The sequence below is a fragment of the Microtus pennsylvanicus genome, chromosome 5 (assembly GCF_037038515.1).
Source record: "Microtus pennsylvanicus isolate mMicPen1 chromosome 5, mMicPen1.hap1, whole genome shotgun sequence".
NCBI classification, from domain to species: domain Eukaryota; kingdom Metazoa; phylum Chordata; class Mammalia; order Rodentia; family Cricetidae; genus Microtus; species Microtus pennsylvanicus.
The window spans coordinates 51859216-51876180 of NC_134583.1; the positions used below are offsets into that span (position 1 = coordinate 51859216).

Here is a 16965-nt window from a genome sequence, read left to right on the forward strand (position 1 = left end):
TATTCACGCTCACAATCTTTAAACCCAGCTCTAGGAGACTTGAGGGCTACTGCACTCACATGTGCACAGGTATCCACGCGCGTGCGTGCGTGTGAACACACACACATACCCCACAGCCTGGGAACCACAGAGCATATGGCCATGCTCAAGCACTACTGTTAGCAATACAAATGGGCTTCCAGCTGGTGCTGCTGAGGACACGCAGCGTTGTGTGGCGGCTCTAAAATGGTCACATACGAGCTGGGGTGGCCAGCAGGTCAGTAAGGGAGGGCAGGGGAAGCCTGGCCAGTAACAGGAGTCAGGAAGATGATGCAGCCAAACATCATCTTGTACTGTGTGTACAAACCCAAAGTAAGCGTGAAGGAGATAAAAGGGAAATAAAGGGCAGGAAGGAGTCGGGAGAGCTGTATTAGGTGCACAGGTAGGCAAGCTAGGGAGACTGTGTCAAAGTAATGTCACCTTGTATAAAAGAGGCTTAGAGAGTTTTATCTGAGACCACAGATACTTATGTGGGTTACTTTGAAGTCTGGCACATTTGTGGACATGTTTAAGGTAAACACTCAGGCCCCGTGGTGGTGGCACACATCTTTAATCCCAGCACTCGGGAGGCAGAGGTAGGTGGATCTCTGTGAGTTCGAGACCAGCCTGGTCTACAAGAGCTAGTTCTGGGACAGGCTCCAAAGTTACAGAGAAACCCTGTCTCAAAAAACAACAACAAAATAACAAAAACAAAACAATAAAAAAAACCCCAAGGTATTCAGTCAGTTTAAGGTCATAAGTCAAAAAGGAAAAGTGGGAGATGGGAACACCCCTGGGTATTATTAGTTTGTGTCAAAAGATGACAGTAACCTTGGTGCTGGGCCTGTTGCTGGTGGCCTGTGTGCTTTTAAGAGCTGTCTGCTGACTGCAGGTCATAAATAAGGGCTAAAAATTATCTTTGTAGATGTCCCAGAAAATTCCGACTGCAGCTAAAAGAAAGGGTGCTTTAAAGATGAGTTCATAGAGGACGTTAGCCTCCTCTCAGCCGCGCTGTTTAGTGAAGCAGTGTTAATGGGCCTAGCAGGCTAGGACTAAGCTATGAGAAGGAGCTGGGTACCAGGAAAAAGCCATAAGAATCCAGGGTGGGTAGAAAACAGCTCGGCAGTTGTGTGGAACGGGGTATGAGGTGTGGGGGTTACAGGGAGCACAGAAATGGAGCATCTAGGACTCAAGAGGACAGAAAAGCTGCAGCTCCAGGCCAGGACAACCTCAGGGCTGGCCAAAAAGTCAAGTGCAGGGCAGAGCATCCCTCAAGGAAGATGCTGCCTCCGGTCAGAAGTGACTGGTCTTAGGGGCTGACCCAACTGGGGTTTAGGTTGGGTGGGAGTGAAGTGTAGCTGACAAGAAATAACTTTCCTTACAAATCAAAAAGAAGAAGAAGGAGGAGGAGGAGGGACCTGTGTACAGTGATCCACCCAAATTCACATGATGAGCTTACACGCATCCTTAGTTCAAGTTTAAGATCAGCATCTTGCCAAAACATGACCCCTTCATTTGTCTTCCAACTCCAGGCCAGATAGCATACTGACAGGCCCAGAGGATGTACCCCAGCCACTTCCTGGGGGGGGGGGGGGTTTCTAGCTGCTATCAGCTGGCCACAGTTGCTTCCCTGAGTGTCTGAGGTCTCAGATATGGTCTCATTGGCTCACTAGATGGGGCCAAGACCAGCCTGCAGGAAGTTGGTGGCAGGGAACGTTCTTTCTCTGGGCTCTGCTCATCCATTTTGCCAACACACTGACATTTTCTCCAGGGTGCATGCGTACTTTGGATAGAGCATGAATGAGTATTTTAAGTGTTAAATAGTCTAATATACCTGTACATCATGAAAAATAAATTTTCTAGAAAACAGCAAAATTTATGAATCTCATTTCAAGCCAAGCCTATAGCAGAGTAGAAAAACATGCTAGAAAAATGACCCATTGGATATCCAACTCTAGCTGGTGATGGCTGCCTGGTACATGATGTTGAGACTCTAAGGAAACCTCTAGAAAGTAAGCAGACATGGCTATTCTCGAAAACAGCGTAGAGGTTCCTCAGAAAACCAAAAGTAGGGCCATCTGACCCATATGCCCAAAGTTCTCTAGATCTCACCGAATAGTACTGACCCATCCATGTTTATTGCTGGTCTACCCACAACGGCAAGGAAATGGACTCAATCCAGCTATCCATCAAAAGGTGGATAATAATAATTAATAATAATAACAGGTAATGCAAATGTGGGCATATGCATGAGGGATTATTCAGCTCAAGAAGGAAGAAAAGGTGTTGTTTGCAGGAAAATAGATAAAATTCAAAGTCATATTGCGTGAAATAAGTCAGATCCAGAAGGACAAATGTCACGTGTTTCCCTCTTACATGGGACCTAGATTACCCAGGTACACACATGTACACACGGTTGGCACAAAAGGAGCACTGTTTGAGAAAAGAACGCAGGATAAGGACAGGAGAGGGTAGTGGGTGAATGGGGTCAAAGGTCATGGTATGATTGAATAAAAAGTTATAAAACCATAACTTCTTACAACGAATCTACACCAATGAAAGACTTAAAAGTCACAGGCCAAAGCTGGGCAATGGTGGTGCACAGCTTTAATCCCAGCACTCAGGAAACAGAGGAAGGCGGATCTCTGTGAGTTTGAGGCCAGCCTGGTCTACAAGAGGTAGTTCAAGGACAAGCTCCAAAGCTACAGGGAAACCCTGTCTCAAAAAAAAAAAAAATTCACAGGCTGAGGAACCCAGGAACCCACTCAATCTATTAAAAGTGCTTGATACACAAGTGTGAGGACCTGGGTTTGAATCCCCAGCATCCTCAGAAAGCCAGATGCAGGCTGGGCAGTGGTGGCACACGCCTTTAATCCCAGCACTCGGGAGGCAGAGGCAAGCAGGTCTCTGTGAGTTCAAAGCCAGCCTGCTAGTTCCAGGACAAGCTTCAAAACTACAGAGAAATACTATCTTGAAAAACAAAACAAACAAAAAAAGCCAGGTGCAGTAGTGTGTGCCTCTAACCCCTGTGCTAGGAGTCAGAGACAAGTGGGCCTTCAGGGCTTGCTGGCCTGCAATCCAGCCAAAGCACTGAGCTGCAGCTTTAGTGAAAGACCATATCTGGAAACCAAGGTGGATGTGGTAGAGGGAGGCGCCCACTGTGATCTCTGGCTTCACATCTGTGTGTGTGTCCATGCACCTACACATATCAGTGCACACACATCCACCACATACACTTACAAGGTCATACCTGGAGAGGTGCTTCCGTTAAGAGCACTTTCTCTTCTTGAAGAGCATCTGGGTTTGGCTCCCAGAATCTGCATGGCTGTTAACAACTGTGGCCCCAGTTCCAGGGGATCTGATACCCTCTTCTAGCCTCCACAGGCACCAAGCATACAAGCCACGTACAGAAATGCATGGAGGCAAAACACTCATACACATAAAGTAAAATAAATAAATCTAAAAAAATAGCATCACCATGAAGGTGATTTGTTCACTGTTTAGGACTATTGAGTTCTAACTACTATATTGATTTTTCATTTACTTAGTAAAATATTTGAATTATCTTTAGAGGCTAAAAACCAAAGTTACTTTTCAAAACTCAAACCCATCTTTTAACACTAGTCTTCCACTCAGATTGAGCACCCACAATGCTCTGCAGCTCATGAACTGTGTGGTTAACCTACAATGAGTGACTGGTTTGAGAATTCTTTTAACCATGAGCTCAGCCAAACATTTGGACATGCTTGTAGTGTCTCCAGGACGCCTCATCCTTCAGAGATGTCCACAGGCAAAGCTGACCCCAGGGAGGCTCCTGTGCTCGAGATCCATGCTGTCTCTGCATCCAGCCTGCCTTCTCTTAAACTGTAAATATTTACCAAACGAATGTGGGGGTGGTGGCTTGGAAGAACCTTGGGGGCGGTGTGTGTGTGTGTGTGTGTGTGTGTGTGTGTGTGTGTGTGTGTGTGAGAGAGAGAGAGAGAGAGAGAGAGAGAGAGAGAGAGAGAGAGAGAGCCCCATGGTACTGGCATGTGATGCTGACATTTTAGAGGTAGAAGATGAGAATAGGGTGTGGTGGTATGTCCTTGTAATCCCAGCCCTAGAAATGTGGAAGCAGAAGGGTCAGAAGTTCAAGACCAGCCTCAGCAGGTACAGAGAACTTAAAACCCTGCCCAGAAAACAAACAACAACAATGACAGGATGGAAAATAAACAAACACAGTAAAACCCCATCATAAATCTGAGCCCCCACTTCTTGCCCTACTATACTCTACATGAAATTCACTTACTCCTTTGGACTCAGTGCCAAAAATAAATAAATAAATCGCACCAAGTATGTGCACAATCTTTGTGCAAAACATGAAGCCGAGGTCCTGGAAAGGATGTTGTAATACAGCAGCACCTGGCTGGCACCATCCAGGGCCCTTCTGCCTCTAGCTACCTCTCTGTTCACGTCTCTCCAGCACATCTCAGTGACTCCTTTACACACACACACACACACACACACACACACACACACACACACACACTGAGAACAACCCAGCAATTGAAATCTCTCCATACCACTTGGATTGTTTAACTGAAGGGAGTAAAGTCTGCTCTGGCCAGAATCAGCCAGTCCAGATTCACAACAGAGGATTAAGTGTCTTACAGAATCACCAGAAGGGATTTCTTTAGAGAATAGTTTAGGCTAAGCTTTCAGCAAGGCTCCCAGAAAACCTGGACCACCAAGCAAGCAGCAGGGCCCCTCTAACCAGGACCCTACCTTCTCCAGAGCCAATGCTGCCATAGGCACCCGATTAAATGTGCACCCCTTGCTTCCCAGTGCCCAAGTTGATGGCCGAAGGATGTCTGCCTATACTGCCAGAGAAAGGCCAGTCAGCCCCACCATTTCAAGGCCAGCAGGAAGTGCAGGAACAGAAGTGTGGCCTCTGTCCTCCCACAGTGCTTCAGAAACCCTGGCGTGTCCCAGCTGCAAGGGATTCTGGGAAATGTTAAGTTCTAGCTTTCCAGTCTTTGCTGTGTTGTCGAGGTCCACGTGGCAAGAAATGAAGAAAGCTCCAGGAAACAGTTAGGAAGGAGTCAAAGCCCACCAACACACCTGAGTAAACTCAGTATGTCCCCAGGCATCTAAAGACTAGGCACAGGTGACTTCTTCATTCTATCTGTGGAAACTCGGAAACGGGACGAGGTGGGCTGAGCCAGAGTCCTGAGCTATGAAAAGCTTTGAGAACCTGCCACACTGCAGTAGATGCTGAGGTACTTTCCTCCACAGAATCCTCAGCTCCATCCTGGACTACTGCTGTCCCCGTGAGGGAGGAGGAGAGAGAAGCCTGGTACTTTCTGGTGTAGCTCCTTGACGACAGACCTTCTGCCCAAGAGAATATAGACCTGAGTCAGATCCCCTGGTCTACCATGAAGTCAGATGAGTACAGCCGAGTGCTCATCCTTGATGTGAACACACACACACACACACACACGTACACCCTTCACGAAGCAGATGATGTCTCCCTTGCTCTGAAACAGAACAGTGATATGAAGCCTGCTTCCCCATGGCCCCAGCATGAGGCAGGAAAGGTGTCCCAAGTTCTAAGTTTTGTACATAATGGGGGATACCCCCCATTAGGCTCATGCAAGGTCAGGGTACAAACGTAAGAGCCGTCTCCTTAAATGCATGCCCTGTTTACCTCTCCTGCTTCCCACTTGCTCCCAGAGTAGACCTAACATACACTACTCCCTGAATCTTGCTGTCCCTGAGGGCCCTGGCCAGGCATGGTGGGCAGGCTTCCTGCCATAGCCAGTTTGACTCCAAGGCCAGACACGAGAAGGGCATGGACTCTTAAAGGCCAGGTGTATTAGTCACGTGGCTTGTTGGAGTGACAGAAATAACTGACAAGCACAGCCGAAGGAAGGAAGGGTTTACTTTGGCTCAATCGAGAGGTTCATCATGCTGGTGAAGGCACCAGCCATGGAGTGGCCCTTCCTCAGTTAACCCTCTCTGGAAACGCCAGACACACCAGAGGTGGATCTCCTAGGTGACTAATGTGGCAGTGAAGATTAGCATCTGGCCATCTGGATTCAGAAGTCTTCAGCCATTTCCTGATGCCTCCATGGCCTTCTGTCGTGCGGTAAGAACTCTTCCTTCTTTCCCACCAACAGTCTGGACCAGGGGCAGCATGTGGCTCAGCGTGCTCCATTGCCCACCAACCGGCCCGCACTTCTGCTCCCAAGGGGAAAAAGAGAAAGGACGAATTGTTCATGACTGCCTCCCTGCACCTCTCAGACTGAGTGTGGCCATTTTTAGGAGAAAAGGACTCCCAAGTGCCTGCAAACTTGCTCAGCGCTGTGTCTTCTGCAGTGTGGGAACAGCTGCTCTTTGGGGAGCCAGGCACCCAAATAAGTGCTCTACTTGTGGGTTTTGGTTGGACCTACACCAAGACCCAAGGAAGTAGTTCTTGTATTCAGGCCTGAAACTCAAAACTTGATAGTTTGCCATATTCCCTGATATCATAGAGCAAGCATCATGGCCCTAGAACTTAAACCCAGCCAGTACCAGGATGGCCGAGTGGTTAAGGTGTTGGACTTAAGATCCAATGGACATATGTCTGCGTGGGTTCGAGCCCTACTCCTGGTATAAGTGCTATTTTAATAATATTGTAAAATAAATATATGATGAAGTGAAAAAAAAAGAGAACTTAAACCCATAGTTGGGCTCCAAGTCTAGGCGCCAACTTCCTGTAAGGCAGGCTCACTGGGCCTCTTTTCTTCCTTCCTTTCTTCCTTCTTTCCTTCCTTTTCCTTTCTTTCTTTTTCCTCCTTCCTTTTGTGTATGTATATGTACGTGTTCACGTGTGTGTGTGTGTATTGGTGTGGGTGGTTATTTATGTGGGTGGGTGTTCATGCAGGTGGGTATTCATGTGAGTGTGTTGAAGTGTGTATGTTCATGTGTGTGTACTCATGTGCGTGTGTTCGTGTGTGGGGGTGGTGTCCATGTAAGTATGGGTTCACGTGAGTGCACATGCATGTGGAAGCCAAAGCCCGATCTCAGGCATCCTTCCTCAGGAGAATCAGCAGTTTTCATTTCTTATATTTAAGGTTTACTTATTCATATTTCATATGTATGAGTGTTTTGCTTGCATGTCTGTGGGTGTACCAAGTGTTTGCAGTACCTAAAGAGGCCAGAAGAGGGTGCTGAATCACCTGGAACTGAATTTATAGGTAGCTGTGAGCCGCAATGTGGGTACTGGGAATCAAACCCGAGTCCTCTGAGGCCCTGAGCCATTTCTCCAGCCTTCTATCATGATTTTTAAGACAAGGTCTTTCACTGTCATCTGGGGCTGGCCTGGTGCTCGAGGCCTGCCTCTGTGTTCCCAGAGCTGGGATTATAAGTGTGCACCACCACACCCAGGGTGCTGGGGATCCGACTCCGGACCTCATGCTTTGAGCTGTTCACCAGCTGAGCCACAGCACTGGTCCAGAAAATGCCTTTCTGAGGTTCACCTTGCTCCTCCTACTCACAAGTAGAACCTACCGTGAGAGGCCCTCCTCCCTGCTCCCTCCACCTCCTGCAAAAAGTCAGATAAATATACAAGAACATTTGAAATCTTAGCTCTTCACAAATCCTTTCTCCTCCAAAAAGCGTGCCCAAAGCAGATCACGTACATGAGGCAGGCCACCCAAGTTCAGTCATTCCGTCCTGGAGAGGCACCCACAGTGTTTGAGCTCCACAATGTGTTGAGTGGAAGACGCCTGCTGAGACATTTCATCATCTGTCCACAAAGTGGGTGAGTAACATCCACTTCTCGAGCAGTTAGAGGGGCTGGCAGTGGAGGACAACAGCCAAGAAGGTTTCCTGTCCTCCTGATCCAAAGACACTGGCTTGACTCTCATCTCAGCCTCTACAAGAAACGAAGACCCACATAGAGAGTCATCCTTCTCCAGGTTTGAAGGCAGAGAGGCTGTGTGGGTCCTGATTTAAACACTTGTCCTCCTATGGGAAGTTCCAAGAACTGTGCCTGTGGTCACACCAAGGATCACAAGATCAAAAGACGGAAGGGAAGGAGAGGCTGGACCTGCTCCAGGCCTCCGATCAAGAGCTCTGGCCAGTTGTGATAGCGCACGCCAGTAGGATTTGCTAAAGGAGGCAGAGGCAGGAAGATCATGAGTTTGAGGCCAGCCTAGGCTACACATTTTGGGGGGCTGGAGAGATGGCTCAGCAGTTAAGAGCACTGGCTGTTCTTCCAGAAGTTCTGAGTTCAATTCCCAACATCCAGATGGCAGCTTACAACTGTCTGTAACTCCAGTTTCAGGACATCTGACTCTCACACCAATGAACATTAAATAATAATAAAATAAATTTTATCATCGGGCAGTTGTTGTGCACGCCTTTAATCCCAGCACTCGGGAGGCAGAGGCAGGTGGGTCTCTGTGAGTTCGAGGCCAGCCTGGTCTACAGAGCTAGTTCCAGGACAGGCTCCAAAGCTACAGAGAAACCCTGTCTCAAAAACCCAAAAAAAAAAAAAAAGAGTTTTGACAGGAGTGGGAATCCAGGAGAGAAGAAACAAAAGCCCAATATGTGAATTAAGAAACCATAGCAATGTGATGATCGAATCTAAAGTACGGAGGTGACACAGGCTGTTCTGAAGTTCCCAATTTGGGGGTGGGGGTGTCATTGTCAGCTCTGTCTGTAAGTCTCTCATCTGCATATTCCCCTCGGCTTTTGCTACCTTGGGCTTTTGGGGTAACAGAATAGTCGACAGCTTCTGCAGCTGCTTTGCTTCCGTGTTCATTCCTAAAGCAGTTGCAGCCCCGAAGGCACTGTCAAGGAACTGAGGTTGTGTCCGTGGTGTTAGGCAGCTGGGGACTGAGACGTGACTTGATCCTAGACTTAAATCACGCTGAGGATGTGTGTTTATGCAAAGAGTACGAGGTGAGAAACCAGAATCCTGGACTAAGTGTTTCCACACAGAACCTTGCACTCGGGTCACTGTTGCTGTGACCTCGATGGCCCCCAGAAACCTGTGCAAAATCCTTTTCCCTAGCAGTGCCCATGATAGGCTGAACATTTAAAACACACACACACAATACTCCTTACCAACAAAAAAGGAGGACAGAAGGAAAACCAGAGAACAAAAGAAACAAAGTATCTCTGAGCATGAATGTCCTGGACGACACTTTTAGCCTCCCTAGCTCCCGGTGTGGCTGTAGCAAACAGGGCCCTAGATCCCCCTTGTTGTCACCATTCCACTTGGGGTCTAGGCAACCTCTTCATAGCTCCCACCCCCACCCTTGCCTTCCTATCTCATTTTCCTCTTTTCCAGGAACCACAGGAAGACACTGACGCTCAGTGCGGTATCAGCAGTGTGGCATCTGTGCTACGGTAACAGCAGATCTCAGCAACCGAGTAAGGCTGCCTTAACTCTGTCTTTACTTCGTCAAGCACTAGAGTACTGCAAAGAACTAGAGAAACCCAGGCTGTGGCAGCTCAGCCGGGGACCTGCAGGAGGATCCCGGGGGAAACAGGCCCTGCACGGTCCTCTGCTGCCCCCTACTGGGCTCTGGCCTGCACAGCCTCTGGCTCCTCAGCAACTGTCAACCGTCCCTAAAACAGGCGTGCTGACGTCTTTACCCCCATTACTGCTTGCTATACTAGAGCCCTATGCAAGAAGTCACTTTCTTCTTCCAAGGATCCTGTCCTCAGTGTGTTTCTTAAAAAACAAGAAGGTATCCGGGCAGGGGAGGTGCACACCTTTAATCCCAGCAGAGGCAAGGATTAAAGATCCCAGAGTTCAAGGCCAGCCTGTCTATAGAGTGTGTTCCAAGACAGTCAGAACTACAGGGAGAAACCCTGCCTTGAAAAACAAAAACACAATCAACACCTCCCAAAAAAGGTAGAAAGGGTTAAAGCTGCTTTACAGAGTCCCAGTCGGGTAAAAAGCTTATTCATTCCTGAGTCAAACTCACTGTACGCCTGCTATTTGCTAGATACTGTGTCAGACTATGGATAGGAAAAGGGACAAGAAAGAAACAATCCCTACCGCACCTTGCTCTGAATCAACCCAACAGTAAGTCAGGCTGAAAATTAGGTGCTCTGGGGTGCGGGTGGGGTGGGGAGAAAGAGGCAACCCACTGACAAAGGAGCAAGGGACAAAGGGACAGAGGCCGTGGAGAGATGAAGCCAGGAGCACACAGTGGGGGGAGGGGCAGCCTGAGCAGAGTGTGTGATGGACACGCCGGCCTGCCATCTAAGCACTGGAAGCCTCGGAAGCCCGCAAAGCAAGGTTGGAAGATGGTGCCCACCCGTCTTTCTGTTCTTGCCCCTGGCTGACCCCTCCTCTTCCAGACTCTGGGAACTGGCATGCCTTGGTATCTGTGTCCTGCTCTTTTCTGTCTACACTCTCTTGCCCCATTGTTCTGATTCCTAACAACATTCACACATGGGTCAATATCTCAATGTGGACCTCTCTGCAGACTACATAAGACATAAATTCTTTTCCGCCTGCCTTTGAGTGGTCTGGGAAAGACTTTAACATCTCTACCCCGTACTCTACATGGTTAGCACACAGAGAAATGAGCTGTACTGTCATGTGTTCATATATATATATATATATATATATAGTCATTCTACCTTGTTTACACCCCCACATTCGCTGCTGAGTGAAAACATATGTGTGTGTGTGTGTGTGTGTGTGTGTGTGTGTGTGTGTGTGTGTATGTATATATATCATGAAACAGATTTGCCAAAGAGTTCTTTTCCTTAACTTAAAAAAAAACTGGTATAAATGAGTGTGTGTGTGTGTGTGTGTGTGTGTGTGTGTGAAGCCAATAGAAGACTGTGCCAAGTATAAAAATACTTTATAGAAAAATAAATACAGAAAACTCTGAACATATGAGAAGTTCTTCTCTGGTATGGTTGAAGAAATTAAAACAGTTTGTTTTCATTTAGCAAACTGACAAAAAAATTTTTTTCTCTGGTTTCAGTAGGAATCACCCCCTCTCCTGAGGGTGCAGGCAGAGAGAGTGCATGCATTCTTCTCTCTCTCTCTCTCTCTCTCTCTCTCTCTCTCTCTCTCTCTCTCTCTCCCCCCTCCTCCCTCCCTTTCTTTCTCCCCCCCCACGGGCCTCCATCTGTCCTAGAACTAGCTCTGGCCTCTAACTCACAGAGATCCATCTGCCTCTGCTTCCCAAATTCTCAGATTAAAGGTGAGCACCACGACCTGGCACATTCTTTTTCTACTTCCTGGGGATCAAACCCAGGAACCTATGCATGCCAAGTGGCATGCTCCGCCAGCAAGCTACGTCCACATCCTGGATGCATCAAATTACAGTTTCACTCTAGAATCTATATCAAAATTTAAAAGGCATATGTCCATTCACATAGCAAATAATTTCGGTATGTTTGTATGATACATATACGTGTAGATATATGTAAATACTATCTGTCTTTGTTAGGGTTTCTATTGCTGCAGTGAAACACCCTGATCAAAAGGCAAGTTGGAGAAGAAAGGGTTTATTTGGCTTATACTTCCAGATCATAGTCCATCACTGGAGGAAGTCAGAGCAGGAACTCAAGCAAGGTTGGAACCCGGAAGCAGGAGCTGATGCAGAGGCCATGGAGGGGCTGCTTCCCCTGGCTTGCCTTCTTATAGAACACAGGACCAGCAGCCCAGGGATGGCACCACCCATCACAACCTGGACCATTCCTCATTGACCACTAAATGAGAAAATGCCTTACAGCTGGATCCACGGAGGCATTTCCTCCACTCAGGCTCCTTCCTCTCTGATGACTCTAGCTCATGTAAAGCTGACACACAAAACCAAGCCAGTGCACGATCCTTGTGTACGTGGGAGGTTCTTCTTGACAGAATTTTTATAGGAACAAAATGCAAAGTATACATCAAAGTATGAAAATTAGGGCCTGGAAAAAATGGCTCAGTCAGTAAGAGCACTTGCCTGGCAACCATGAGGACCATCGTTCAGATCCCAGCACCCACATAAGCCAGTCATGGTCTTGCCGATGCTTGTAACCCCAGCACTGACACGGGCAGAGATGAGAATCGTTGGAGCTCTCCAGGTAACAGTCCAGCTGAAGCAGAAAAGCTGGCGACCGAGTTGATAACTGATCGTGCCTGCATGATGAAGCCTCCATAAAAGTCCCTAAACTGTGCCATCCAGATGATTAGATGCCCAGATACAGGAGGGTGGGATACCTTGGGAGGACACAGATGACCAGCACCCTTCCCTACCGTACCTTGTCCTGTGGTTCTTTTTCTGGCTATTCATCTTTTTCACTTGTTTTCAACTACAATCAGCCTGTAACCCGGCAATGCTCTGAGTCTGTGAGCTCCTCTCACAAGGAAATGGAGCCCCCAGTTTACAGCTGAAGTTGGAAATACTGGCTCACAACATAGAACTTGAAATCTGCAGCGGAAAGTGATAGCAGTCTGGAGGTACTGAGCCTTGATCTGTGGGCTGTGGCTCTATCTCCTGAGCCTTGATCTGTGGGCTGTGGCTCTATCTCCTGCAGATAGTGCTCAAACTGAGTCAAATTAACAGCACCTCCAGACTTATGGAGAACTCCCTAATACATGGGAAACACCTCACACGCATTTCCGTGACTAGCAGTGTCTATGGTGAGTAGTAAGCAGGAAAAGATAAAAACCTTGCATGTGTTAGCAATCCCAGCATTTGGGAAGTGTTGCTGGGAGGCTCAGGCGCCTTCTTCAGCTGCTTAGCTGTGGAATGAAACTCTGCCTAAAAAGCAAGACAAGAAGCCAGGTGAGGGGGGTCACACCTGTAATCTAGGCACATAGGAGGCTGAGAGAGAAGCAGCTGGACTGGGAAGCCAGCCTCGGGGTACAGGGCAAAGATGAGATTACCCTAACCTATAAGAGACCCCACACACACACTCAAGAAACTAAAACACGGCTAGCTGGGTGTGCTGCACACACCTTTAATTCCAGCACTTGAGAAGCAGAGGCAGGTGGCTCTCTGAGTTTCAGGACCAGAGGGAGGGAGGAAGGGAAAAAAAAACTAGAACAAACAAGCTAGTGTCCCTGAATGCAGAAGGAGCTAGACAAAGTTTCAACTAGACAGATCAACTTATTTTAATAGATACAGCTTGGAGCCAAAGACAGAACAAAATGCTTTCTGTTGGGCTGGAGAGATGGCTCAGAGGTTAAGAGCACTGGCTGCTCTTCCAGAGGTCCTGAGTTCAATTCCCAGCAACCACATGGTGGCTCACAACCATCTGTACTGAGATCTGGCGCCCTGCTCTGGCGTGCGGGCATACATCGAGGCAGAATGTTGTATACATAATAAATAAATAAATCTTTAAAAAAATGCTTTCTGTTACTGTGTGTTCTTGAATAATTTAGGGAACTTCCTAAGTTCAGGTCCTTCACCTGAAACAGGAAGAGTCACTCTTACCTTTGGAAGCTGTTTTTTGTTTTTGCTTTTGTTTTTTTGTAGTTTTAAAAGACAAGGGTTTCTCTGTGTAGCTTTGGCACGTGTCCTGGAACTTTTGGAGTTCTTGAACGAATTGGACCTACTGTGCGCTGCCTGCCACATGGCCATTTTTCTATTGTCTGACTCATTAATCCTCCATCCTCAGGTTCTCCAAGTGTGGGCCCTGGACCAGCAGTGCCAGTATCAGCTGGAGAGTCAATAAAAATTCACTCCTAAGAATCAGATACTCGGGAGGCACCCAGAAACCTGGGTTTAACTCAGCCCCCAGATGAAGCCTGTTACACTGATGAACTTGAGCAGCAGAGCTTGTCTCTGAGACACACGAAGACCTCTCTTAACCTTAAACATTTCTCCTTCTCTCTGAGCATGGGGGCACACACCTTTAATCCCAGCACTCTGGAGACAGGTAAGAGGATCTGTATGCGTTTAAGGCCAGCCTGGTCTACATAGTGAGTCCAAGGACAGCTAGGGCTATATAGAGACACCCGATCTCAAAAAGCAAACCAAGAGATCTCCTTCCATCCCATTTTAACAGAGTTATTTTAAAATGCCATTAATGTTGGAAGAGAATCTTTCCAAACAAAGCAAAAAGACTCGAAATAAAAATAGTGCTGACATTTAAGTCCCGAGCCTTTTTAACTTATCCCTGTAAACAGGTCTGCTGCGTGGGAGCAGCCTGCCCTGCAGCGAAGGCATGTCAGCACGACCCGGACGTGAACTCACTGAGAAGCTGGAAACGTTTACTACTCTGCTTAAGCCATTAATTTTACTAGCCACGAATTCCATGCTCAAGTTGGCTTTCCACATAATGGAGGGGATAAGCAGGTATGATAGCTGAGAAAGAATTTCGTGAGTCATTATACCGTTGTTTAGGCATAAAATCCCATGGGGGACAAGCAAAAACCGTCTCCACCGAAGAGCAAGTTGATTCGTTTTGATTTGTCTTGTTTTGTTTCTTTCTCGGCCAAACAAGTTCCAGAACTCAGTGGTATGTTTTTGTTTTTATGTGTACGGGTGTTTGCCTACACATTCGTCTATACATCACATACATGCCCAGTGCCTACTGAAACCAGAATAAGACACCAGATCCCCTGAAACTAGAGTTACAGATGGTTGTGAGGCAGTCATGAGGGTGCTCACCATACTGGGAACTACACTTTTGACACATTTTAATTTTGACAGAGTTTTAGCGGAAGCTTTCCTAGAGCAGAAGTAATACATAGCAGATGCCAGAAAATTTAGGTTTTAGTGATGCCGTGATCTGGCTTGTCACCGGCCTTAAAGCATATTCTTGTCAAGATTCTATTCTGCTTGAAATTCATTTAAGCCTGGTTTAACATTTATCTCCCTCCTCTAAAACCATCAATAGTAAGGTCTTTAAAAGAAGAGGAGGGGGGTCTAGCTGCTCTTTGGGGCAAGGAAAGCAGGAAGGAAGAGCTAAGAAACTCCGTCCTCTTGGGCTGGAGAGATGGCTCAGAAGTTAAGAGATTCTGAGTTCAATTCCCAGCAACTGCGTGGTGGCTCACAACTGTCTATAATGAGATCTGGTGCCCTCTTCTGGCATGCAGACTTACATGCAGGCAAAATGCTGTATACATAATAAATAAATATTTTTTGAAAAAAGAAACCCTGTCCCCTGTGAGGCAGTGATGGCACACACCTTTAATTGTAGCACTTGGGAGGCAGAAGCAGGTGGATCTCTGTGAGTTCAAAGCCAGCCTGGGCCACAGAGTGAGTACCAGGACAGGCTCCAAAGCTACACAGAGAAACCCTGTCTCAAAAAACCAAAGAAAAGAAAGAAAAAAACTCTGCCCCACTTTAAGTGAGAGAAAACACAAAGGACACGAAGATGGTGGGTGATGTAGAAGCAGTGCCAATCAAGCATCACTGTCTCATTTTCCCGTCATCACAGGAGACAGATGTGACTGCTACCTACCTGCCATCGCTTGCACCGCAGACACTGCTCATGTCAGGGAGTTGCTCTGAAAAACTAAATGACCTTCAGCATGGAATGTTCTGATACAAGTAAACATCCACAGCCTCCCAGTCGCTATTATTCAATTACTACCAGAAGAAATAAGGATCAACCAAAGAGGTTAAATAACCTGCCAAGACATTCTGGGGAGAGCACACACTTAAGGACCATTTCTACATTTACCCATTGGCTTGGGGAGCCCCAGACCAGGCAAGCCAACCTGAAATACAGACCTGTGCAAACATCTATACTTATTTTTAAAAGATTTATTTTATTTTTAAAATTTCAATTTTTCTTCCTCTCTGTCTCTTCCTCTCCCCGTGTGTGTGTGTGTGTGTGTGTGTGTGTGTGTGTGTGTGTGTCTGGGTGCCTTTGGAAACCAGAAAAGGGCATCTGATACCCTGGAGCTGGAGTCAAAGATAGTTTTGATCCACCATGTGGATACTGAAAACCAAACTCAGGTCCTCTGCAATAGCAGCAAATGCTTTCCCTATATGTAATTTTTTTAAGATATAATTTGTAGCTGTTATTATCTTTGTTAATACACACAAGGTACTTGTAGCTGATAACCTACACTTCTTTTTTTTTAATTTTTTTATTGAGAAAAAGAAAAAAAAGTTTCCGCCTCCTCCCAGCCTCCCATTTCCCTCCCCCTCCTCCCATCCTTCTCCCCCTCCCCCCACTCCTCTCACCCTCCCTCTCCAGTCCAAAGAGCAGTCAGGGTTCCCTGCCCTGTGGAAAGTCCAAGGGCCTCCTCCCTCCGTCCATGTCTAGGAAGGTGAACATCCAAACTGGCTAGGCTCCCACAAAGCCAGAACATTAAGTAGGGTCAAAACCCCGTGCCAATGCCCTTGGCTTCTCATCAGCCCTCATTGCTCACCATGTTCAGAGAGTCCGGTTTTATCCCATGCTTTTTCAGTCATAGTCCAGCTGGCCTTGGTGAGCTCCCAATAGATCAGCCCCACTGTCTCAGTGGGTGGGTGCACCCCTCGTGGTCCTGACTTCCTTGCTCATCTTCTCCCTCCTTCCGCTCCTCGTTGGGACCTTGGGAGCTCAGACCGGTGCTCCAGTGTGGGTCTCTGTCTCTATCTCCATCCATCCCCAGATGAAGGTTCTATGGGGCTGATCTATTGGGAGCTCACCAAGGCCAGCTGGACTGTGACTGAAAAAGCATGAGATAAAACCGGACTCTCTGAACATGGTGAGCAATGAGGGCTGATGAGAAGCCAAGGGCATTGGCACGGGGTTTTGACCCTACTTAATGTTCTGGCTTTGTGGGAGCCTAGCCAGTTTGGATGTTCACCTTCCTAGACATGGACGGAGGGGGGAGGCCCTTGGACTTTCCACAGGGCAGGGAACCCTGACTGCTCTTTGGACTGGAGAGGGAGGGGGAAAGGAGTGGGGGGAGGGGGAGAAGGATGGGAGGAAGGGGAGGGAAATGGGAGGCTGGGAGGAGGCGGAAACTTTTTTTTTTCTTTTTCTCAATAAAAAAAAAAATCCAGGCAC

At 47.4% G+C, this 16965-nt stretch overlaps 1 non-coding gene across 1 annotated transcript; it reads left to right on the top strand.

Moving 5' to 3' along the window:
* The first annotated feature begins 6568 nt into the window (after positions 1-6568).
* Positions 6569-6651, top strand: Trnal-uaa (transfer RNA leucine (anticodon UAA)). The gene has a single exon. It is a non-coding gene; the product is annotated as a tRNA-Leu (tRNA).
* Positions 6652-16965: the final 10314 nt, after the last annotated feature.